General features: G+C 39.1%; 1 protein-coding gene and 1 pseudogene across 6 annotated transcripts in view; both read left to right on the top strand.

Annotated features, from left to right (window-relative positions):
* NRG4 (neuregulin 4) overlaps window positions 1-24,874 on the top strand; it is a 118,197-nt gene that overhangs the window by 11,060 nt on the left and 82,263 nt on the right. For all 6 annotated transcript variants that reach the window (XR_011461681.1, XM_070358548.1, XM_005891789.2 and 3 more), the window contains one exon: window positions 2,061-2,165. The gene's annotated coding sequence lies outside the window, so the exon portion shown is untranslated. The remainder of the gene's footprint in view (window positions 1-2,060; window positions 2,166-24,874) is intronic.
* LOC102265025 (surfeit locus protein 1-like) lies at window positions 22,127-24,647 on the top strand (annotated as a pseudogene).

Genomic DNA, 24,874 nt, shown 5'->3' with positions numbered 1-24,874 from the left:
GGCTGGATGGCATCACCGACTCGATGGACTTGAGTTTGTGTGAACTGTGGGAGTTGGTGATGGACAGAGAGGCCTGGCGTGCTGCAATTCATGGGGTCTCAGAGTTGGACATGAACTGAGCAACTGAACTGAATTGATACATGACACAGATATATATTCCACAACTTATTTGTCGATTCATCTGTTGATAGACATTTAGATTGCTTCCATGTCCTGGTTATTATAAATAGTGCATCTATGAGCATTGAGGTGCATGTATCTTTTCAAAGTAGAGTTTTTGGTTTTTGTTACTGGCCTCCCAGGTGGCCCTAGTGGTAAAGAATCCACCTGCCAATCCAGGAGAGACGTAAGAGATGCAGGTTTGATCCCTGGGTGGGGAAGATCCTCTGAAGGAGGGCATAACAATCCACTCAAGTATTCTTGCCTGGAGAATCCCATGGACAGAGGAGCCTGGCAGGCTGCAGTCCATGGGGTCACAAAGAGTTGAACATGACTGAGGGACTTTCACTTTCACTTTTTTTCATACCAAGGAGGGAATTGCCAAATCATATGGTTGATCTGTTTTCAGGGTTTTTTTTTAAGGAACCTCCATACTGTTTCCCAATTTACATTCCCTCCAGTATTGTATGAGTGTTTCCATTTCTCCACACCCTCTCTAGCATTTATTATTTGTGGACTTTTTGATGATAGCCATTCCACCATTGTGAGGTGATACCTTATTGTTGACGGAGAAGGCAATGGCAAGCCACTCCAGTTGTTGTTGACGGAGAAGGCAATGGCAAGCCACTCCATTGTTCTTGCCTGGAGAATCCCAGGGACGGCAGAGCCTGGTAGGCTGCAGTCCATGGGGTTGCTAGGAGTAGGATATGACTGAGCGACTTCGCTTTCACTTTTCACTTTCATGCATTGGAGAAGGAAATGGCAACCCACTCCAGTGTTCTTGCCTGGAGAATCCCAGGAACGGGGGAGCCTGGTGGGCTGCCATCTATGGGGTCGCACAGAGTTGGACACGACTGAAGTGACTTAGCAGCAGCAGCAGCAGCATGTGGGTCTAGAAATACCATAAAAGTTCTGAGGAATTAATTATGCATTCTGATAATTGGCTTGATATAAAAATTTATATATGCCACTTCTATATACTTAAGGTGTTCTGAGCCTTGATCTTCTTAGTGCCATATAAAATAAAGCTCTTTGGAAAAAGGAACTTTTAAAGTGGAAGATAGATCATATTGTATACCACTTTTCCCCCCTCCTTTCTCATGAAGGTTACCACTTTATTAAAATGATCATCATTATTAACCCTCTATCCATAATATTGCATGTAAAATTTTTTCTAGGTGGAGACATAACGTAAAAAATAATTTTTATAGAGAAGGAAATAAAATTCCTTGAAAGAAAGTGAAAGTATTGGTTGCTCAGTGATGTCCGACTCTTTGTGACTCTATGGACTTTAGCCTACCAGGCTCCTCTGTCCATGGAATTCCCCAAGCAAGAATACTGGAGTGGATTGCCATTTCCTTCTCCAGGGGATTTTCCTGACCCAGGGATTGAACCCAGGTCTCTCACAATGTGGGCAGATTCTTTACCATCTGAGCCACCAGGGAAGCCTTGCCATCTTCTAAAGTCTCTGAAAGGGTTTTCTTTCTTCCACCCAATAATATTTTAATAAAATTCTGTGTCCTTCTTAATCCAACTTCTAGCCTTGTATTTAGAAGTATTAACAATAAATAGTTTTCCTGGGACTTAAAAAAGGGGAAGAAGGAGAAATTAAGCATATTAAAGTTTCTGTCTGGAGAAGGAAATGGCAACCCACTCCAGTGTTCTTGCTTGGAGAATCCCAGGGACGGGGGAGCCTGGTGGGCTGCCGTCTATAGGGTCGCACAGAGTCGGACACGACTGAAGTGACTTAGCAGCAGCAAAGTTTCTGTCACTTATTATGAAGTTCTCTGAAGGTATACCTAAAGAAATGAAAGTTTATGAAATGTGTAAACAGATGCTATTTTCCTTCTCTCCATGTGTTACTAAAATTGCTATATAAAATATTTTGTTTTTATTTATAGCAGCTACAATTTCTATCAAAGCAGAAGAAATAGAGGTGAACTATAAAGCTGGTTTCCTCTCTACCCTGCAATCTGGAGAAAAACTTTCTCCCAAGGACAAAACAGGTAAGTGATTATTAATTCATTCTTTGTAATGTTTTGGGGCCAATATGTGGAGCCATAATTTGTCAACTATAGCCATAGATTATTGGTTTAGTTCAACTAAGAGACAATAGAAATAGATTCCATAATATGGAGGATTCTTTTACTTCTGATTTACAGAAGCTTAGAGCTCAATTCTAATGTTGGAAAAGCCTGTATGTATAGAACCATGTTCATGTATGTGTTAACTATTCATAAAACATTAAAAACAGCAAACTTGTATGCTGGTTAAGTCCAAGTCTAGTCTTAGTAATTTGAAAATAATATGAATATAGTTAAAGAAGGTTAAGAAGGTCTTGGAGAGCAAGAATCTGGAAAATAGTTCAAGTTGTTGAGTTTATAAGAGTGAAGGCTAAGGGATGATATTGCTTTTCAAGTAGATAAGAAGCTGAGAATGGTGCCTTTTTCCCATCTCCATAGAGGAAAAACAGCAGGAGAAATATAGATAAGAAAAGTTAAAGCTTTTGAAATTAAGGATGTTTAAGATTAGAATGATTGACCTTGGGAAGTTGTAGAATCCTTTTTCTGGAAGGTCTTCTAAGTAGTCTGATCATCTGCCAAGAACAGTTTATATATCCATCATAAGGCCTTTTAATTTTATGTTGTTATGGTTTTATTTTGACAAACATATGGTGATATGTGTCTAAGGCAGTAGCTGACATGATATATTTATAATGACAGAATATATAAACTAGTAGAACTTGACTTTAGGAGTATTGTGGAAACTTACAGAGTTATTTTATGAGCACAGGTATAGTCATGTGTTTTATTCCGCTTGTTCCATTGTTGACCGTGTGATCATCATTAACATGTTTAAGTTTTCTGGTTCATATTATACTCTTCAAATACATGTGTTAATATTAGTAGAAATTGAATTGTGACTCTTAATGAATGACCTCTATCAAGTCTGGAGAGAAGGATGGGAGGATAAATTTAAAGAACAGTTTGTTCAGATAGGATTGTTGAGGACAGCTCTGTGAAATGTGAGACAAGGTGAAGATTTCAAAGGAGAGTGGACCACAGTGTGATAATCTGAAGTTGGCATTTGTTCCACATTTCTTCCTATTGATTCAGAGAAAGAGCAGAAGGTAAGGATTAAATAAGTTATATTGGAAACTTATAAGATACCTTGTGACCTTAGGGGAAACCAGATTTTTTTTTTAAAGAGTAAATTGCAGAGAAGTGAAAAATAGTTTTGGATAAAAGAGTTTTTCCTCAAATAAACAGATCCGCTAGTAGTTGGAGGATAGGGCAAGATGATAAAGAATGACAGAAGTGGAAGAATTGGGTGTAAAATGAGCATGGCTGGGGGAGTTTGAGAGATGTGCCTGGAAGTCAGAAGCAAAAGGGAAAAAAGAATTGTGCTGTAGGAGGTGAATAAATAAAACAAAAGAAGTACTTGAGTAGTAAAGTAGACACAAGTTAAAGGAAAATCAGGGCCATTAGGATAATAATTCTTTATGAGCAGGGATGTATTAAAGATGACCAGTTACTTATACTAAGGAAAATGGGAGGGGATGGTAATTACTCCAGGTCTGAGAATGGCACATGCCTGTGAAAAATAACCAGGATGACTGACATCTTATTTCAGGAAAAGTTTTCTGGGATGGGTTCAAAGACTTAATTCTGTTTGGATATTGACTGTAGAGTTTCTAGGCTCTAGTGACATTGACATAGAAAACCTCTAGGAAGACCAGGATCAATATGGAGAGGTCAGCGGGTTGGAAGTGCTGTGATATTTATCTGCTTCACATCCCTGTGTAGAGCTGTAGCGTTTTGTAGGAGACATGCATAATTCAAGACTATTCCTGGCAGCAAAGAATGGAAAGTTTGCCATTGCCTTGTGGCGGTAGCTTAAAAGAGTTTGTAAATCACTGACCAGCCAGTTTTGAAACTGTGATTCTTAATGAATTATTAATTGGAGGGAATTTTGCATTATTTCATATTGTGCATATAAAGTGAATCTTAATTATCAAGTCATTTTACCTGTGCATAAAATGCAACCATGTACCATTAGATTTTCCAGCTAACACTTGTTGAGTGCTTCTTATATTTCAAGCACTTTATATGTAAAAATTAATTTTACATTCAGACAGCTCTTTGAAGTAGGCACTATTATTTTGTCCCCACTACCTCAAACCTCACTTATGGATGAGGAAACTTGGCACAAAGATTTTTGCTCAATTCTGTGGTAGAATGTTCTAATGTGGTAGAATGTTCTAATTAAGAGAACTAGGATTTGCACTCTGGCCTTCTGGCTGTGGACCCATGCCCATAACCCCTGTACTACATACCTTTTTATATAAATTTTTTAAAAATTTATTTTAATTGGAGGCTAATTACTTTACAATATTGTATTGGTTTTGCCATACATCAACATGAATCTGCCACAGGTGTACACGTGTTCCCAATCCTGAACCCCCTCCCACCTCCCTCCCCATACCATCCCTCTGGGTCATCCCAGTGCACCAGCCCCAAGCATCCTGTATCCTGCATTGAACCTGGACTGGCGATTCGTTTCTTACATGATATTATACATGTTTCAATGCCATTCTCCCAAATCATCCCCTGCACAACAGAGTCCAAAAGACTGTTCTATACATATGTGTCTCTTTTGCTGTCTCACATACAGGGTTATCGTTACCATCTTTCTAAATTCCATATATATGTGTTAGTATACTGTATTGGTGTTTTTCTTTCTGGCTTACTTCACTCTGTATAATCGGCTCCAGTTTCATCCACCTCATTAGAACTGATTCAAATGTATTCTTCTTAATGGCTGAGTAATACTCCATTGTGTATATGTATCACAGCTTTCTTATCCATTCATCTGCTGATGGACATCTAGGTTGCTTCCATGTCCTGGCTATTATAGACAGTGCTGCGATGAACATTGGGGTACACGTGTCTCTTTCAATTCTGGTTTTCCTCAGTGTGTATGCCCAGCAGTGGGATTGCTGGATCATAAGGCAGTTCTATTTCCAGTTTTTTAAGGAATCTCCACACTGTTCTCCATAGTGGCTGTACTAGTTTGCATTCCCACCAACAGTGTAAGAGGGTTCCTTTTCTCCACATCCTCTCCAGCATTTATTGCTTTCTAACACCATACACAAAAATAAACTCAAAATGGATTAAAGATCTAAACATAAGACCAGAAACTACAAAACTTTTAGAGGAGAACATAGGCAAAACACTCTCCGACATAAATCACAGCAGGATCCTCTATGACCCACCTTCCAGAATGGTGGAAATGAAAGCAAAAATAAACAAATGGGACCTAATTAAAATAAAAAGCTTCTGCACAACAAAGGAAACTATAAGCAAGGTGTAAAGATAGCCTTCAGAATGGGAGAAAATAATAGCAAATGAAGCAACTGACAAACAACTAATCTCAAAAATATACAAGCAACTCCTACAGCTCAATTCCAGAAAAATAAACGACCCAATCAAAAAATGGGCCAAAGAACTAAATAGACATTTCTCCAAAGAAGACATACAGATGGCTAACAAACATATGAAAAGATGCTCAACATCACTTATTATCAGAGAAATGCAAATCAAAACCACAATGAGGTACCATTTCATGCCAGTCAGAATGGCTGCGATCCAAAAGTCTATATAAAATTTTTTAGTTGAAAGTGGAAATCGCTTAGTCATGTCCAACTGTTTGTGTCTCCGTGGACTATACAGTCCATGGATTTCTCTAGGCCAGAATACTGGAGTGGGTAGCCTTTCCCTTCTTCCCAACCCAGTGATCTAACCCAGGTCTCCTGCATTGCAGGCAGATTCTTTACCAACTGTGCTATCAGAGAAGCACAGTTTGAAAGTTACTTGGAAACTATTTTGCTTTGAACATTGTGGCAAGTATATTTATAGGTGGCACAATTTACATCAAAGAAAGTGGCTTTTGTGAGCTGCTACATGGAATGAAAATTGATTTATTGTTTCTGCCAATACACTCAGTGCTACTGTTATTCAGAAGACCAGATTGGATGGTATAACCTTAGTGAGTTTACCAGGGTCTAACTCTCAGTATTGTGGTCTTAAGAAAGCCGGTCTGAACAGTAAGTGTCCCAGAGAGGATTAAATTAGTCTGACGACCTCATCAGCTTAAGATGTGGAGCCAGAATGCAAATTAATTTAAATATAATGAGATGAAACTATTATAAAAACCAGATGTAACAGTATGATCAGTGTATTTTCTTTCAGGTGGTGCATTGAGAAGGGAAACCAAATTACAAAAGGTTTCCTGGTAAACAACAGGCATCATGAATGTTTTGAATATTTCTTGTGTTTTTTTTCATAATATTTATCTATTTAAAAAATTCCTCAAGAATTTCATCAATAATAGCTGCTATTGGCATGTACTGTCAGTCCTTAACTTATAAATAGCCTCCAGCCCTGTGCCCTCCACCAGGGGCTCTGCTGCCATAGAAACAGTTGTTAATAAACATGGGTATTTTAGAGAATCTGTGGGTTCAGAATTGAAGAAAGGGAAGAGTCTGTTGAAAGCAGTTACTAAAGGTGTTAATTTCAGGGACAGACTCCTAAATAGGCTGCATTTGCCTGAGTAGAGCTCTCTTGACCAAAAATGTATTTCTATAGCACTGCCTGAGGGGCTTCCCCTCACTTCTGTTGTTCAGATTTCACCAAATAGAGATTGCTTTTTATTTTTCAAACATTTTCTTAAAACTATAAATGTCTGTGTGTGGTAGATATTCTTAGTGACCTCCCTTCTATCCATTCCCTATTGCTTACCTTCACTTTGTTAGGGGCAGCAGTGTTCCCTGCTGCTGCTGCTGCTAAGTCGCTTCAGTCGTGTCTGACTCTGTGCGACCCCATAGATGGCAGCCCACCAGGCTCCGTCATCCCTGGGATTCTCCAGGCAAGAACACTGGAGTGGGTTGCCATTGCCTTCTCCAAGGCATGAAAGTGAAAGTGAAGTCGCTCAGTTGTGTCCGACTCTTCGCAACTCCGTGGACTGCAGCCCACCAGGCTCGTCTGCCCATGAGATTTTCCAGGCAAGAGTACTGGAGTGGGGTGCCACTGCCTTCTCTGAGCAGTGTTCCCAGCTCCTAGCAAAAAACCTTGAATAGTTGAAGCCAGTCGTGACAATCCTATTCTCCTTTGCCAGTGATCGTAAAGGGAAGACTGCTGAGCTCAGGGATTGCCTTTGCTTTCCTGATAAAGAGAACAGAGGTGGCTGGTGCTCTCTTCTTTTCCCCTCCTTTGTGCCTTAAATGCAGACATGAAGCCTGGAGATACAGCAGCCATTTTGTAACCATGGGGTGACAGGCATGAGAGTGAAAAGATGATTTTAACAAGCTGAGGACCATGGAGAGGAAGGTTTGACAGAGTCTGGGACATTGTTGAACAGCTCTTCCAGTCTTGGACTGCCTACCTCCAGACTTCTGGAGAAAATTAAGGAGAGGAAAGTTGTAACCCTTGTTACATGGTCATAGAGCATTTGATTAACCTACACCTGCCGTCCCATGGAAGGCTGACTGTGCAAACTGAGACTGCATGTTAGGAGAAATGAAAGGAAAAATTGGAATAATGTGCATATTGGTGACTTCTTGTGGCTTTTCAGTAGGATCCCACACAAGGGAGTGAACTCAAATTAGTGCTGCTCAGCATGAAAGCAGAGAGGCTAGAAGAATACAGCTTTGCTATGGAACTAACCTGCCTTTAGCTTGTAGTCTAAATTGACAAAGAGTCCTGTAATTTGAAATTTGGGGATTGAGGGTAGTATCTTCTTACCTAAGACTTGTCGTTAGAATTGCCTTGTCTTTTATGATGGTTCAAAGGTCGGCAGCTAAGAGATGAGAGTCTCTAAGCCTAAAGATTATTTCTAGAGACTTCTAGAAACAATTTTTTGGTTGTGATTACTCACACAAGGACTTCCCTGGTGGCTCAGACAGTAAAGCATCTGCCTACAATGTGGGTGACCCGGGTTCAATCCCTGGGTTGGGGATATCTCCTGGAGAAGGAAATGGCAACCCACTCCAGGATTCTTACCTGGAAAATCCCATGGACGGAGGAGCCTGGTAGGCTACAGTCCATGAGGTTGCAAAAAGTCGGACACGACTTAGCGACTTCACTTTCACTCACACAAGAAATTGATCTGACCAGAAGCTTGATATGTTTTTGAGGGAACTGTAGTACAAAGCTGACAATTAGTTGTGATTGTCTTTACCTTCCAAGCAATCCTCATCCTTTTCTCCCTGTGTCAAACCAGGGTGAAGTAGGCTACAAAAGTTGTGAATCCCCTGGAAGGGTCATCCACTTCACAGCCTACCTTAGATATGGCTGCAGAGGACAATGACACAGCAGATCCTCCTGAGACTTGAAGTAGGCACTGTCAGATTGACTGACCAAGGGATTTATTGCCTGCAGGGGAATCTGTGATTTCTGTCCAATAAGATATGATATGGATTGTTGATTGTGGAAGACTGTGTACTTCTTATAATCTCCCTTTCTCAATGGAATTTTTGTTGAGATCACTTTGTTCTTTCTTTTTCGTCCTTGTATATATGTGAGGGGAGTTGTTTAGAGACATTTCTCTTTTAGCGATACAAATGGTCAGATGAGAGTTGTCATATTTGGTCTTCATAGAGCAGACAGAAAATCAACCAGAGATCTTGCATCATGCAATGACTGGATGACAGAGTGGGGCTGTCTTCCTGGAAGAGAGGATGAGTATGTTGTGTTTAACACTCATGTAAAAAGTGTGTGTGTATGTGCATATTGAGTTGAGGACTGCAGACACTGTTGGCTGACCAATCTATATTCATTTCTTACCTCTATTGTAAAAATTAGAAAAGTTAAATATTTGATTTTCTAGTCTTCCCTATTGCTACAATAGTCATGTAATACAACTGTAGCCCATAAACCTGCTGAGGGACTTCACTGATAAAAGAATCAGACAGGACTGGAGTTAATGCTTGGAGCTGCAGTGACCATCTTGAAATCATTAGGCAACAAACTTGAATGGAAAAAGTAAACTCACTCAGGTCTGCTCTTGCCTTCTGAGATGGCCCACACTCTGCCTGTGGGTGTGTTTCTCTCTAAATAAATCCATTTCTTACTTTAGAAAAAGTAAACACACTCAGGATGGTGGAACAAAAATATTAAAGATACTAATGGCATCATTAGTAAACCACCCTTAGCAATCACCAAATTCAAGGCTTTTTGTCTTGTGAGAGAAGTGAAACCATATTGTTAATACTCTTGTGAACTGAGTTCACTGTTGCCTACAGCCCAAACCATCTTAAACTGAGCAGTATAGATGTCTGTTTTCTGTACTACAACCTCAAAGATAGTTTTTGTTTATTGGTTCATTTTTAGCATGAAGCCTTTTTAGTAAATAGTTATATGAAGTAAGAAAAAGATTTTTTTAAAAAGCTTTACAATAGGCTGATTCACATGTAAATGGCATTATTGACATGTTATTATGGATAGGCGTCTTCTCCATACATGGCCTAGCCTACTTTGGTTCCTTTTTGAAATAGAATATGGGTATAGCTCAGCATTGTACATTTAATGTAATTAGGGAACACCTTTTGGAAATTGGTTTCCCATGCTGAGGTATGCAGTGGGAAAAGCTAAAATTGTTACCACCAAATAAAAGTCTTCAGGAAGAAATTGCTGACTGGAATAGAATATGTTCAATATAAAGTCTTGGCTTTTGTATAGAACAATCTTTTACTTCTGCATCATTGACTACTAGTAAATGTTTACTACTTCCAAAATGATGTTTTACTCTCTATGCTTTATTTCAGAGCATGCATTTTTTAATTCCAGTGTCCTTTTAAATGTTTTTTAGAACATTTCATCATTTCAGAACAATTTTTTATTCCAGTTTTTGACTCAACCATATGAGGTTCACAATTGTATTTTTCTGTTTTTTGCCTTTCTTAACATTAATTGGTTGTAGTAGACATGTGTGCCAGCTTTTTATATGAAAAGGAAATTCTTGAATACCAACCAAAGGTAAATATGGAGTTAAGGAGAACAGAAATATTTCTTTGGATGTATTTTATAGAAAAATTATATTTGGCTTCAAGAAAAACTGGCTTTTTAATTTGTGTTCACATGTTGACAAAATGTGATCCAAATCATTTTTTTTATTTTCTAAAATCTATTTTAATCTGAAGGGGTTTTAAAAAATACATTAAATTCTAAAAACAAAAGCTTTTAAAATTGTTTTTAAAATAAGCTGAGAAGGCCTGACACTGGAGATCTTATTATTACATGTCTAAATACGCATGAAGTGATTTTCAGGTATTGAGATGTACTGGTCTCCACTATTTTCTTGCTTACTGGCTTCATACATAATATTTTGCTTTCCTTTCCTGATGTACCGAGTCAGGCCTGACAAAAAACTACTAATATTGTAAGACTAGCGAGCTAACATCTAAGTGGGAAATTCTTAAATATATGATAAGGCTATTTTTGAGCAACCAATGTAAACTCTTTGACCTGTTTCAGCTAAGATTTGAACACTCTAGAAAGAGTTTGAAACAGAGCTGAAAGCTTGAGGATTTTCTTGATTTACTCTTATTTTTAAGCATGTGTTGTTGGAGTGGTGGCTTTTATGACTATCATATAAAGTCTGTCTGCCTGGTGATTATCTACTTTTTACCCTGTTTTCTGGCTTTTCTTAAATCATATATGACGTACACGTGCCCATCTTTCACTCTGAGATGCAGCATTGCTGGGTGGATGCCTCCCTCTCTGGGCTCATCTTACGCCACTATCTGCTCAAATTGCATAAGTCTTCTCTTAGTACAGATATCCCAGTTATCTGACTACTTCTAAGTCCCCACAGTTATGATTCCGAAGGGAAGTCAAAGGTATAATAATATTCACTAATGAACGACTCACTTATAAAGCTGACTGTCCCTCATACATGCATTCTTGTCTAGCTTAGGAGCATTGTTGGCTGGTCTTTTCATGATTGTTGAATATTCCTATAAAACACAAATACATACAGGTGATTTTAGGGCAAAATTGTGAATCTTGAAAAGATGTAGGAGAGACGATGAAAATGATGTTGGGGAACTCAGATCACAAATGATACCAATGGCAAAAGAAGATGTGGCAGACTTAGGCCACAACAGTTGAAAAATAGAGAAAGTGCAATGATGATGGCAACTCATCTCTTTTAAAAAAGTTCAATATTAGGATTCAAAGAAGGCCTTGGGAAAATTGTCAGCAATGTTAAATTTTTTACAACCATCTTTACAATTGTCCATATGAAAACTAGACATTAGATGAAGTCTGTTTATATATGATACAACTTTGTCAGAAAAATTATGCCCAAATCCCTACTTGATTTGTTCATTCTAAGGATTAACACACATTGATATCACTTATATATGGAGTCTAGGAAGAGTGGTACAACTGAGCCTATTTACAAAGCAGAAATAGAGTCACAGTTGTAGAAAACAAACTTATGGTTAACAATGGGGAAGGTGGGGGGTGGGAGAGATAAATTGGGAAATTGGGATTTACATATACACACTACTGTCCATGAAACAGATAACTAATATTAATCTATTGTAAAGTGCAGGGAACTAGTCGATACTCTGTAATGACCTATCTGGAAATAGAATCTTTAACAAAAAAAAAGATGTATGTATGTGTATGGGCTTCCCAGGTGGCGCTAGTGGTAAAGAACCTGCCTACCAATAGAAGAGACGCAGATTCCATCCCTGGGTCAGGAAGATCCCTGGAGCAGGGCATGGCAACGCATGCCAGTATTCTTGCCTGGAGAAGCCCATGGACAGAGTAGCCTGGTGGGCTGGAGTCCATAGGGTCCCGAAGAATTGGACACCACTGAAGCGACTTAGCATGCATGTATGTGTATAACCGATTAACTTTGCTGTACAGCTGAAACTAACAACACTGGAAGTCGACTGCACTCCAAGAAAAGTTAATTATAAAACAATTAGCACATAATTGCAATTATAACCCAAACTCTTAAATATAAGATGAAATAAACCTCAAAATTTTTACCCCTGTTTTTATATGAAATTTTCATCTCTGTTTAAAGTGGATTTTTTTTTTTTTTGGCTGTGCTATGTAGCACATGTGGGATCTTAGTTCCCTGACCAGGGATCGAGCCTGTGCCCCTTGTATTAGGAGTGTGGAGTCTTAATCACCAGGGATGGTTAAGACACTGCAGCACCAGGGAAGTCCCTAAGTAGACTAACTTTAAACGGCTTTTTTCCCCCTAATAGCAATTATCTTCAGAGAAAGTGATCTCATATACATTCTGTACCTGGGATATAAAAGAATTTTGTCTATCTGGGATTTTGAGAATATATTTACATATTCCATTCATAAGTAAATTCATGAGACTAAATATGTACAGTCTATTTACTATGGTACATTTTTTAAAATTCTGCCACTTACAGGCTGTACTTTGAGAAAAGTCACTTCACTTCTCTTGGTGTCAGTTTCCTTTGTAAAATGGAGCTAATCCCTACACTGTAAGACTGTTTTTTAAATTGTATTTGTTTATTTATTGGGCTGCACCGGGTCTTAGTTGTGGCATGTGGTGGGATTTTCAGTTGGCATGTGGGATCTAGTTCCTTGACCAGGGACAGAACCTGAGCTACCTGCATTGGGAGTGTGGAGTCTTAGCCTTGACTCACCAGGCAAGTCCCCAGATTACTGTTAAGGACTATATAATGTACCTGAGGCTTCTGTTGTTTTGTCTGGCATACTGTGAGTGTATAGTAAATGGTAGCTCTTATTATTAACTCACATGGATACTTTTTTTTTTTTTTTGGCTTTGACTTTCACATCCACAGTTCTTGTTCATTAAAGACTGAGAGGGCGTAGAGCAGTTCTGTGACAGCCAAAGTATCATAGATATAATTTAGATTCTTTCTTGAAAAATCAGTTCTATTATCTGAATCTGATTCACATTTGGGGGCTAACAAAGATTTTCTTCTTGACCAGTCTCTAGCCAGGGTCCTCTAAATTGTCTTCTTGACTAGTAGCACAACAGTAGCATGTCTTCTAACAGCTGACGCCACATCCCTAGAATGACCCTACCCTCCCATCCCCACCCCCTTTAAAGTGCCTGCTTAAGGAAAATCAAGGCTGCCAAAAGAATTTATTTTTTATTTCAGCCAGCACCTGAAGATAGAGTTCCTATCTCCCAGTCTCTATGGGAGTGTAGGAGCTTACCTTGGATGACTGCCAGTTAATAAACCCAGATAGGACTCACATGGAAAAACCTTTGCACCTTCTTGCTTTTTGTAATTTTTCAAGTCCTTCACTCTACTAAGCCTCCACTCACTTCCCCTCCCTATTCCCTCATTCTCTCTTGCAAACACCTAGTCACCTCATAGATTCTTGCCTTCTTTGTTATAGATTGCTGCTAAGTCACGTCAGTCATGTCCGACTCTGTGCGACCCCAAAACAGCAGCCCACCAGGCTCCAGTCCCTGGGATTCTCCAGGCAAGAACACTGGAGTGGGTTGCCATTTCCTTCTCAGCGCATGAAAATGAAAAGTGAAAATGAAGTCGCTCAGTCGTGTCCGACTCTTTGCAACCCCATGGACTGCAGCCCACCAGGCTCCTCCGTCCATGGGATTTTCCAGGCAAGAGTACTGGAGTGTGTCGCCATTGCCTTCTCCTGTTATAGATTAATTTACCATATATACATAGGTTTGTTTCTGGGTCCTCTATTCTGTTCCATTGATCTATGTGTTTGTTTTTATGCCAGTACTATACAATTTTGATTGCTGTAGCTTTATAATATAATTTGAAAGTATGGAATGTGATACCTCTAGCTTTGTTCTTCCTTCTCAAGGTTGCTTTGGCTATTTGGGGTCTTTTGTGGTTCCATACAAATTTTAGGGTTATTGGTTCTGTTTCTATAAAAAATACCATTGGAGTTTTGATAGGGCTTGTCATATGTAGCCTTTATTACGCTGAAGTACACTTCATCTGCATCTGCTTTGTTGGGAGTTTTTATCATGCGTAGATATTGAATTTACCACATAGTGTTCTTCATTGTGGAATCAGGCTTCAGTCGGGGATCATTTACCTTTAGCCTTTAGAAGTTTAGAAATTTCTTCATTGTTTTTTGTAAAGCTAGGTCTATTAGCCACAAATACACTTACCTTTCATTTTAGTGTGTTTCAATTTTGTGTCATTTTTTGAAGAATATTTTTTTAATTAATTTATTTTTTTAATTGAAGGATAATTGCTTTACAGAATTGTGTTGGTTTCTACAAAACATCAGCATGAATCAGCCATGGGTATATGTATGTTTTTGTTAGGTATGGAATTCTAGGATAGAAGAATTTTTGTTTTTTCTTCAGCACTTCAAAGATACCATTTTTCTGCTGACTTTGTGATGGGAAATTAGCCATTGGGTGTTTTTTAAGCTAATCATCCCATTTCTTGAATTCTCCAGCTTTTGGCAACCGCTGTTTCACTCCCTGCCTCCAAGAGTTTAACTTTTCCATATTCCACATACAAGTAAGATGACGTAGTTCTTGTCCTTGTGTGTCTGGCTCACTATACCCTGTGTCCTCGAAGTTCATCCACATTATCACAAATGGCAGGATCTCCTTCTTCCCTAAAGCTGAATAACAATTCATTGTTAAATACACTACACCAAAATGACTCCACCCATTCATTTGTTGATGGAGGCATAGATTGACTCCCTATCTTGGGTGTTGTGAATAACACTGCAGTGAATGTGGGAGCTCAAATAGTTCCTCGAGCTTTGATATCATTTCCTCTGGATGCATACCTAGACAGGGGGCCACCGGACCACACGGCAGCTCCAATCCCAGTCTTTGGCGCAGCCACCGTACTGGCTTCTGTGATGTTTGCACCAGTCTACCTTCTTGTCACAAAGGCTCCCTTCTCTTCACATCCTCACCAACACTTTTTTTTTGTCTTTTTAGTAATAGCAGTTCCAACATGTATGATGTGATATCTCACTGTGGTTTCAGTCTGCACCTCCCTATTGATCATTGATGTTGAGCATCATCCCGTATATTCGTTGGCCATTTGTATGTCTTCCTTTGAAAAATATGTATTTAGGTCCTCTGCCCATTTAAAAAATTGGGTCATCTGTCTTCCTGCTGTGGAGTTATTTGAGTACCTGATATATTCTAAATATCTACTCCTTACCAAATGTATGGTTTGCAGAATCCTCTCCTATATCCTCTCCTATATATTTTTTAAGGTAATATGAAGATATCGCCATATTAATTCTTCCAATCCATGAACGTGGAATATCTTTCTAATTATTTGTGTCATCTTCAGTTTCTTTTTTCAGTGTTTTATGGTTTTCACTGTACAGCTTGTTCACCTCCTTGGTTAAATTTGTTCCTGAGTATTTTATTCTTTTATAAATGGGATTGTTTTCTTAATTCCTCTTTAGATAGTTTGTTGTTAGTGTATAGAAGTACAACTGCTTTTTTGTAAATTGATTTTGTATCTTGCAGTTTCACTGAATTCATTGATTAATTCTATACATTTTTTGGTGGTGTCTTCAGGGTATTCCATATGTGATATCATGTATCTATAGACAGAGGGAATTCTATTTCTTCCCTTTTTTTTTTTAAATCTAATTGCTCTGACTAGGACTTTCACTACTGTGTTGTCTTCTTCCTGATCTTAGAGGAAAAGCTTAAAGCTTTTCACTGTTGGGTATGGTGTTAGCTGTGACCTTGTCATATAAGGCCTTTTTTATGTTCAGGTATGTTCCATCTATGCCTAATTTTTTGAGAGAGTTTTTAATCATGAAAGGATGTTGCATTTCATCAAGTGCTTTTTCTGTAACTATTGAAATGATTGTAGGATTTTAATTCTTCCTTTTGACACTGCACTCCTTCTTGGGTGGGACTTGAACCTAGCTAAAACTCAGACTTGTGCTCAAACCCACAATCCCTGGCTTAGGAAGGGACTTGAACCCCTGCCTTTTGATTAAAACCACTCACCTGGTGTCAGGACTTACTGAAGCTCAGACTCTTTTGTCTCATCATGGAAACAATTCAGCAGCAGGCAAAGACCAAGTTTATCAGCATAGGATGCTTGTGAAAGATACAGGGAGGCGGGCACAGGAGCACAGCCCCAAGAACAAAGAGGGCTACATTTTTATAATCAAAGAAAAATTGGGGAGGGGAGGAGACCACCTTCTTCCTCATTCTTGGACAGACATGAAGACTTACATCATTAGTTCCTCCTTTGGCCCTGCATGGCCATGTCATGACAGACACCAGGACTGTCATGGTGCTATTTAAATCATATGTACATTAGCAAAAGGGTGGTAAAAATATTAAAATATGGTAATTCATCCCAGGTTTTGGTATAATGTCCTCTTTCACCTAATTTCTTTCCCTTTTCACCTGTATTTCTTTCCTGGTTACATGCAGAAATGCTACTCTTCAAAGACTGTTAACTCTCTGACTTAAAGTAACAGGATTCAGACCCATATCTGTTGTCTTGCATTTTAACTGTCAGGGTTGTGACTTGTGTTTGGTGCTTGGATGCACCTGGTCTTCCTTCAAGGTAGTGTAGATTGTTGCTAGGTTATTGGATTCTCTTCTTGAGTGGTCATTAGCTTGCAACAGTCTCCCAAACTGCCTTAAAATTTCCTGTCTTTAGTCTCCTAGAGGGATTTTTAAACTGACTGATTATCTTATTCTATCCCTAATCACTTTTGTTAATAAAGAGAATCTCATTGATTGAATCGTGTATGTTGAAGCACTTACATCCCAGGAATAAATCCCACTTGATCATGGTGTATCTTTTAGATTTCTAAAAGATGGTGACCTTTAAAATTTCTAAAATACTGTTGAATTGGTAGTGGTTGAATTGGTTTAATTTGCTAGTGTTGTGTTGAGGATTTTTGCATCTATTTCATCCAGGATATTGAACTGTAATTTTTAAATTTTTTCTTGCTCAATCTTAATAAATGATAGTCAATTTTTCTAAACTTTTCAAAGATTAGATCAATTTCTGGCCTTGTTAATTCTCTGAATTGTATGTTTGCTTTTCATTTTGTTGTTTCTGTTCTTTGTTTCCTTCTTTAAACTTTCTTTGAATTGTTTTCTTGTTCTTTTTAGCTGAATGTTTAGCTTAACATCTGTAAGCCTCTTTTTCCCTTAACATATGCATTTAAGGCTGTAAATTTTCCTCTAAATGTTGCTTTAGTTTCCTCCACATTTTAATATATAATATTTCCAAAATTGATATGTATGATCCTATTACCATTTATTTTGTTGTTTTGAGTTAAAATATATTTTTAATTTCTTCGCTGAACCATTTAAAATTTCTAGTTTATTCTCACTATGGTCAGAGAACTTACTCCATATGATTTCAGTCATTTAAACATTTCTGAGACTTGCTTTTCAGTAATGATATGTTTTTATAAATCTGTGTATGCTTGAAAAAAAAGTTTATTTAGCACTTGTTAGGAGCATTGTTTACATATCTTTATTAGCTCAAGTTTTTTTTATATTATGTAGTTCAAACTTATATCATTGTTCAAACATTTTGCCTAAAAGAAATAAACTTCCAGCAACAATTTTAAAAAGTGGGTTTATTTCGGATCAGCAGAGAATTTCAGTTCAGTGTCTGCAGGCATGGTAATCTACGTGCAAGTCCCCACACAGCAAAGTTAAAGAGAACACTTTTGTACAGGGAGAAACAAATTGAAAAGGCTATAATAAACAAAGAGTTCATGACTTTCTTATTGGCTGAGTTCCTAAGAGGAGATGGGGGAAATCTTCTTCCTGTTTACTCTATCTCCTTTGATTCATAGTGTGTCTCTGGCATCTGTTTTATTTTCTCTCCTTTTGCCTTCTTAGGGATTTTTTGTTTCAGCTTTCCCCTCTGCTAGTTTGTTTAAGTTTGAACTTAAAACACTGTTTCTATTGTACTGGTAATTACCCTAGAAAGTACCAGATGCATTCTTCATTTACTGAAATCTTTCAGACTTTATTTTTTGGGCTCCAAAATCACTGCAGACGGTGATTGCAGCCATGAAATTAAAAGATGCTTACTCCTTGGAAGGAAAGTTATGACCAACCTAGATAGCATATTCAAAAGCAGAGACATTACTTTGCCAACAAAGGTCCGTCTAGTCAAGGCTATGGTTTTTCCAGTGGTCATGTATGGATGTGAAATTTGGACTGTGAAGAAGGCTGAGCGCCGAAGAATTGATGCTTTTGAACTGTGGTGTTGGAGAAGACTCTTGAGAGTCCCCTTGACTGCAAGGAGATCCAACCAGTCCATTCTAAAGGAGATCAGTCCTGGGTGTTCTTTGGAAGGAATGATGCTAAGGCTGAAACTCCAGTACTTTGGCCACCTCATTCGAAGAGTTGCCTCATTGGAAAAGACTGATGCTGGGAGGGATTGGGGGCAGGAGGAGAAGGGGATGACAGAGAATGAGATGGCTGGATGGCATCACCGACCCAATGGACATGAGTTTGAGTGAACTCCGGGAGTTGGTGATGGACAGGGAGGCCTGGCGTGCTGCAATTCATGGGGTTGCAAAGAGTTGGACACGACTGAGTGACTGAACTGAATGTCTTCAATGGCACCCCACTCCAGTACTCTTGCCTGGAAAATCCCACGGACGGAGGAGCCTGGTAGGCTGCAGTCCATGAGGTCGCTAAGAGTCAGACGACTGAGCAACTTCACTTTGACTTTTCACTTTCATGCATTGGAAAAGGAAATGGCAACCCATTCCAGTGTTCTTGCCTGGAGAATCCTAGGGACGGGGGAGCCTGGTGGGCTATGGGGTCGCACAGAGTCGGACACGACTGAAGTGACTTAGCAGCAGCAGCAGCAGCAATGTCTTTGGAAACTGAAATTAAAACCTCAACAAGATACTACTACCTACCTACTAGAATAACTATAATAAAAAATACTGACAATATAGTTTTGGCAAGGATATAGAGAAACTGAAAGCCTTATACAATACTAGTGGAAATGTAAAATGGTATCGCCACTTTGGAAAAGTGAAAAAATTTCACTTCCAAAGTCAAAAGTGTAACTTTTGCTCTCAATCCCACAAAATAAAAGGATCTTAGGACACATTTAATTTACCCCTTGCTAACTTTCATGCTTTTGTTTTTAGGTATTTAATGCTACTTGGATATTGCTTTGCTGTGCCTAGTCGCTCAGTTGAATCCAACTCTTTGCAACCCCATGGACTGTAGCCTGCCAGGCCCCTCTGTTCATGGGGATTCTCCAGGCAAAAATACTGGAGTGAGTTGCCATGCCTTCCTCCAGGGGATCTTCCCAACTCAGGGATCGAACCCAGGTCTCCTGCATTGCAGGCAGATTCTTTACTGTCTGAGCCACCAGGGAAGCCCAATACTGGAGTGGGTAGCCTATCCCTTCTCCAGGGGAACGTCCTGACCCAGGAATTGAACCAGGGTCTCCTGCATTGCAGGCAGATTCTTTACCAGCTGAACCCAAAGGACATTTCTACTTTTTATATAGTGTTTATTTAGATTTGCCACCATATTCACAGCTTTCTTGGCCCTTAATTCCTTTTTACAGCTAGAATTATTTTCCTTTTTTGCATTCATTCTTCACATACTTTCCATTCATACTTTAATGCAGCTTTTTTTAGTACAATTTTTTTCATTTTTGGTTTATTCAAAGTGTCTAAATTTAAAAATCTGGTATGAATATTTGTGTACAAATCTTTTGAGTGGACATATGTTTTCATTTCTTTTAGACAGATTCTTAGGAGAAAGATTGCTGGGTTTTATGATAAACATATGTTGATGTTTTTAAGAAACAGCCACACTCTTCCAAAGTGGTGGTACCATTTTACATTTCCATCAGAACTGTATGAGACTTCCAGTTTCTCTACATCCTTGCGAAAACTATATTGTCAGTATTTTTTATTATAGTTATTCTAGTAAATAAGTAGTAGTATCTTATTGAGGTTTTAATTTAAGTTTCCCTAAGTTGAAAAAAAATGATTGCCCATTTTTTAATTGGATTGTCTTCCTTTCATTTGTAAGAGTTCTTTATATTGTCTGGATACAAGTCTTTAATCAGATATATGATTTGTAAATATGTTCTTTCTTTCTGTGACTTGCCTTTTCATTTTCTTAATTTTTTTATTGAAAAAGTTAAACTTTGATAGTCTAACTTGTCAACTTTTTCTTTTATGAACTGTCCTCTTGCTGTCATATTTAAGAAATCTTTGCCTAACCCAAAGTCACAAAGATTTTCTTTTAGAAGTTTTATAGTTTTAGCTCTTACATTTAGGCCTGTGATGTATTTTGAGTTAATTTTTCTGTATGCTACAAGGTAAAGGTATAATTCTGTGTTTTGCACATGGATATTCAAATATTCCAGCACCATTTGTTGAAAAGACTACCTTTTCCTCACTGAATTACCTTCATACTCTTGTTGAAATAATATAAGGGTTTGTTCTAAGCGTGTAGTTCTTCATCTATAGATTAAACACGTTCACTATCAGTATCCCATCAGCATTTAAAAAATAGTAATTGGTAAGCTAATTCTAGAATTTATATAGAAAGGCAGAGGACCTAGAATAGCTGAAACGATTTAGAAAAGGAACAAACCTGGAGGACTTAGACTACCTGATTTCAAAATTTGCTGCTGTAGCCATTGAAGTGTTAGTCACTCAGTCGTGTCCGACTCTATGACTTCATGGATTGTAGCCTGCCAGGCTCCTCTGTCCGTGGGGATTCCCCAGGCAAGAATGCGGGAGTGGGTTGCCGTTTCCTCCTCCAGGGACTCCCCCTAACCCAGGGATTGAATTGCGTCTCTTATGTCTCCTGCATTGGTAGGCAGGTCCTTTACCAGTTAGTGCCACCGGGAAACCCAGTAGTGTGGGTAGCCATTCCCTACTCCAGGGGATCTTCCCGAGCCAAGGATCAAACCTGAGTCTCCTGCATTGCAGGCATATTCTTTAGCATCTGAGCCATCATCAAAGGAGTGTGCTTATTTCCAGGAAGAAAAGAGATATGCCAACTTTAGGCCATTATTTTTATTTTATTTTTGAATTCTTTTCCATTATGGCTTATTATACAATATTGAATATTGTTTATCTATCTTATTTATAGTAGTTTGTATCTGCTAATCTCAAACTCTTGACTTATTGCCCCCACGTTTCTCCTTTGGTAACTATAAGTTTGTTTTCTGTATATATGAATCTGTTCTGTAAAAAGTTCATTTGTATCTTTTTTAGATTCCACATATAAGTGATATCACGTATTTGTCTGACTTACTTCACTTAGTATGATCCATGTTGCTACAGATGACATTGTTTCATTCTTTTTTATGGCTGAATATTATTCCATTGTGTATAAATACTACATCATCTTCATCCATCCATCTGTCGATGGACATCTAGGTTGCTTCCATGTCTTGGCTATTGTAAATAATGCTGCTGCGAACATTGGGGCACATGCATTTTTGGATTATGGTTTTCTCTGTATACATTCCCAGAAGTGGGGTTGCCAAAAGATATGGTAAATCTATTTTTAGTTTTTGAGGAACCACCATACTATTTTTCATAGTAGCTGCACCACTTTATCGGAGAAGGAAATGGCAACCCACTCCAGTGTTCTTGCCTCGAATCCTGTGGACAGAGGAGCCTGGTAAGCTGCTGTCCATAGGGTCACACAAAGTCGGACACGACTGAAGTGACTTAGCATGCATGCATGCATTGGAGAACTGAATGGCAACCCACTCCAGTATTCTTGCCTGGAGAATCCCAGGAACAGAGGATCCTGGTGGGCTGCCCTCTATGGTTTCGCACAGAGTCAGGCACAACTGAAGCGACTTAGCAGCAGCAACAGCACCAATTTATATTCTTACCAAAAGTGTAGGACAGTTACCTTTCCTCCACACCCTCTCCAGCATTTATTATTTGTAGACTTTTTAATGATGGCCATTCTGACCGGTGTAAGGTGATATCTTATTGTGGTTTTGACTTGCATTTCTCTAATAATTAGTGATGCTGAGCATCTTTTCATGTGTTGTTTGCCATCTGTATGTTCTCTTTGGAGAAATGTCTCTTTAGGTCTTGATTTTTTTTTTGTTTGTTTTGCTATCGAGCTTTATGAGCTATTTGTGTATTTTGGACATTAATCCCTGCTGGTTGCATCATTTACAAATATTTTCTCCCATTCTATAGATTGTTTTTTCATTTTGTTTATGGTTTCCTTTGCTATGCAAAAGATTTTAAATTCAATTAGGTCTCATTTGTTTATTTTTGTTTTTGTTTTTATTACTCAAGGAGGTAGATCCAAAAAAATAATTGCTTCAATTTATATCAAAGAATGTCCTGACTGTGTTTTCATCTAGGAGTTTTATAGTGTCCAGTCTTACATTTAGGTCTTTGATCCATTTTGAGTTTATTTTTGCATATGGTTTTAGTGAAATCACTTATATATGAAATCTAGAAACATGAGGATGTCACTGGTGCTATAGTGGAGGAGAGTCTGCCTGCCGATGCAGGGGACATGGGTTTGATCCCTAGTCTGGGAAGTTTTCACATGCTGCAGAGCACTAAGCCTGTGCACCAGAGCTACTGAGCCTTTGCCCTACAGCCTGCATGCTGCAACCCATGTGCCTAGAGCCCATGCTCCGAAACAAGAGAAGTGACTGCAGTGAGAAGCCCACACACTACACCTAGAGAGTAGAGCCCCCTGCTCTCCACAGCTAGAGAAAGGCCACGTGCAGTGATGAAGACCAGTGCAACCAAAAATAAATAAATAAAAATTATTAAAAAAATAATCCAACTGTTTAAAAAAGGATACAAATGAACTTATTTACAAAACAGAAATAGACTCACAGACATAGAAAACAAACTGTGGTTACCAAAAGGGAAAAGGGGAAGGGATAAATTTGGAATTTGGGATTAACAAATACAGACTACTATATATAAATAAATAACAAGGACCTACTATATAACACAGGGAACTGTATTCAATAGTTTATAATAACCTATAATGGCAAAAAGTTTAAAAAAGAATAGAGACATATATGTGTAGCCAAATCACTTTCCTGTATACCTGAAACATTGTAAATCACCTATACTTCAGTAAAAAATAAAAGTTAAAAAAAGCAGTAGTTATTATTGTTATGCTGAATTTGGTAGTAGTTCTAGATTTGAGCAAGAGATAGAGTGTTGGAAGGGCTGTCTAACAAAATCAAAGAAGACTACATGCAATAAATAGTATGATTAAGACACTGAGTATTTGAGGGCTGGGGCTGTGTGGAGTGGGCACCAGGCCAACTGTCAGGTTGAGGTTGCCCTGGGCCCAGGTAAGGACTCATCCAGGTGTGCCCTATCCACCTAGGAAAAACTGCTCTGTCCCTGCCTTCCACTTGGCCCAGGAGGGTACGTGGGTGGGTATGGGCATTGCAATATGCTCTGGGACTGCTTCCTGAGCCTCTGAATAAGGCCATCAGGCCCTGGTTGCATGCCTACTCTAGTGAGAATTCTGTCCTCATGACAGCCCCATGACTGACTCCTCCTGCACTCCTGGATTACACACTTGACTGTCGACATGCAGTAACTTCCTATGCCTCCTTGGGCTAATGCGGGCCAACCCCAAACTGAAACCCAGGGGTCTCGGATCCTAAAGGAAAGCATAACTAATCAACACAGTTTGCATGTTCCTCCCAAGGACTGGCCTCTAGGCCCAGCAGGTGGGGCAACTCTTAAGCCAAAGCAACTGCCACAGAAACAGAAGACAGCTCCTTGCTCTAGTGGTTTCTGCTTCTCGTTCCTGTTACTGCCTTTGGCCCAGGGACATGGCAGATCCAGTGTCAGAAGTGGAAGCTAAAGTTGATGGCAGAGCTAGAATCCAGAGTGATTACCAAGCCCATTTCTCTGCCAGCAGATCCAGTGGAACCGAAACATCTGGAGTACAGGCCAGTGAAGGTCAGGAGGCACTTTGACCTCCAAGTTGCTGTACATGATGTCTCGGACCATGGTGGACCAGTGCCGGGAGGCTGGCCTACTGGCTCCCTTTGTTTACTAGTGCCTACCTTGACACTCCCTTTCACTGTGCTGACCTGGGAATCACCATTCTGCTAAACAGGGTGTTTGTGCCCAGGAAGAAAGTGAATCCTGAAACGTTGTATAAAGTCTAGATTGAGGGAGAAGTGGGCCTAGTCGTGGTGCTGAGGCTGACAGAAACCAGGAAGTCATTTGTCTCCAAGACTAATCCAGACAGAACCACTGGCATTACCAGGACCTGGAGACCATGGCCAGTCTCCCAGGTACAGACCCCATTTTCATTGATGCTGACTTCCAGAGCACGGTTCTTGAAAGACCCATTGGAAGACAACCAGAGTCACTCTGAGGACTGAGCACCAGTCCTCTGTGCAGTCACGTCATACCTGTGGTTTAAGTAATTCCTACCTTGGACTCCTGGTATGTGAAGAGATTAGATGATGTAGCCCTGTCCCTGAATTATTAGGAAGTCACAGAGTAAACATTTCAAGAGATTTGATTTTATGCTGGATCATGTGCTATTGGTATAAATAAATCCCTATACTACAAAAAAAGCAGCTGAATATTTGAGATGTTATGATAAAGCACAGTATTCTTCACTTGTCCCTCCAGCCTACCAAAAAGAAGGCAACTGTCAAGCTCTCAAGCTTGAAAAACAAGGTACAAAT

This window comes from Bos mutus, chromosome 21, assembly GCF_027580195.1.
Source record: "Bos mutus isolate GX-2022 chromosome 21, NWIPB_WYAK_1.1, whole genome shotgun sequence".
Classification (NCBI taxonomy): Eukaryota; Metazoa; Chordata; class Mammalia; order Artiodactyla; family Bovidae; genus Bos; species Bos mutus.
This window is presented reverse-complemented; position numbering and strand designations above follow the sequence as displayed.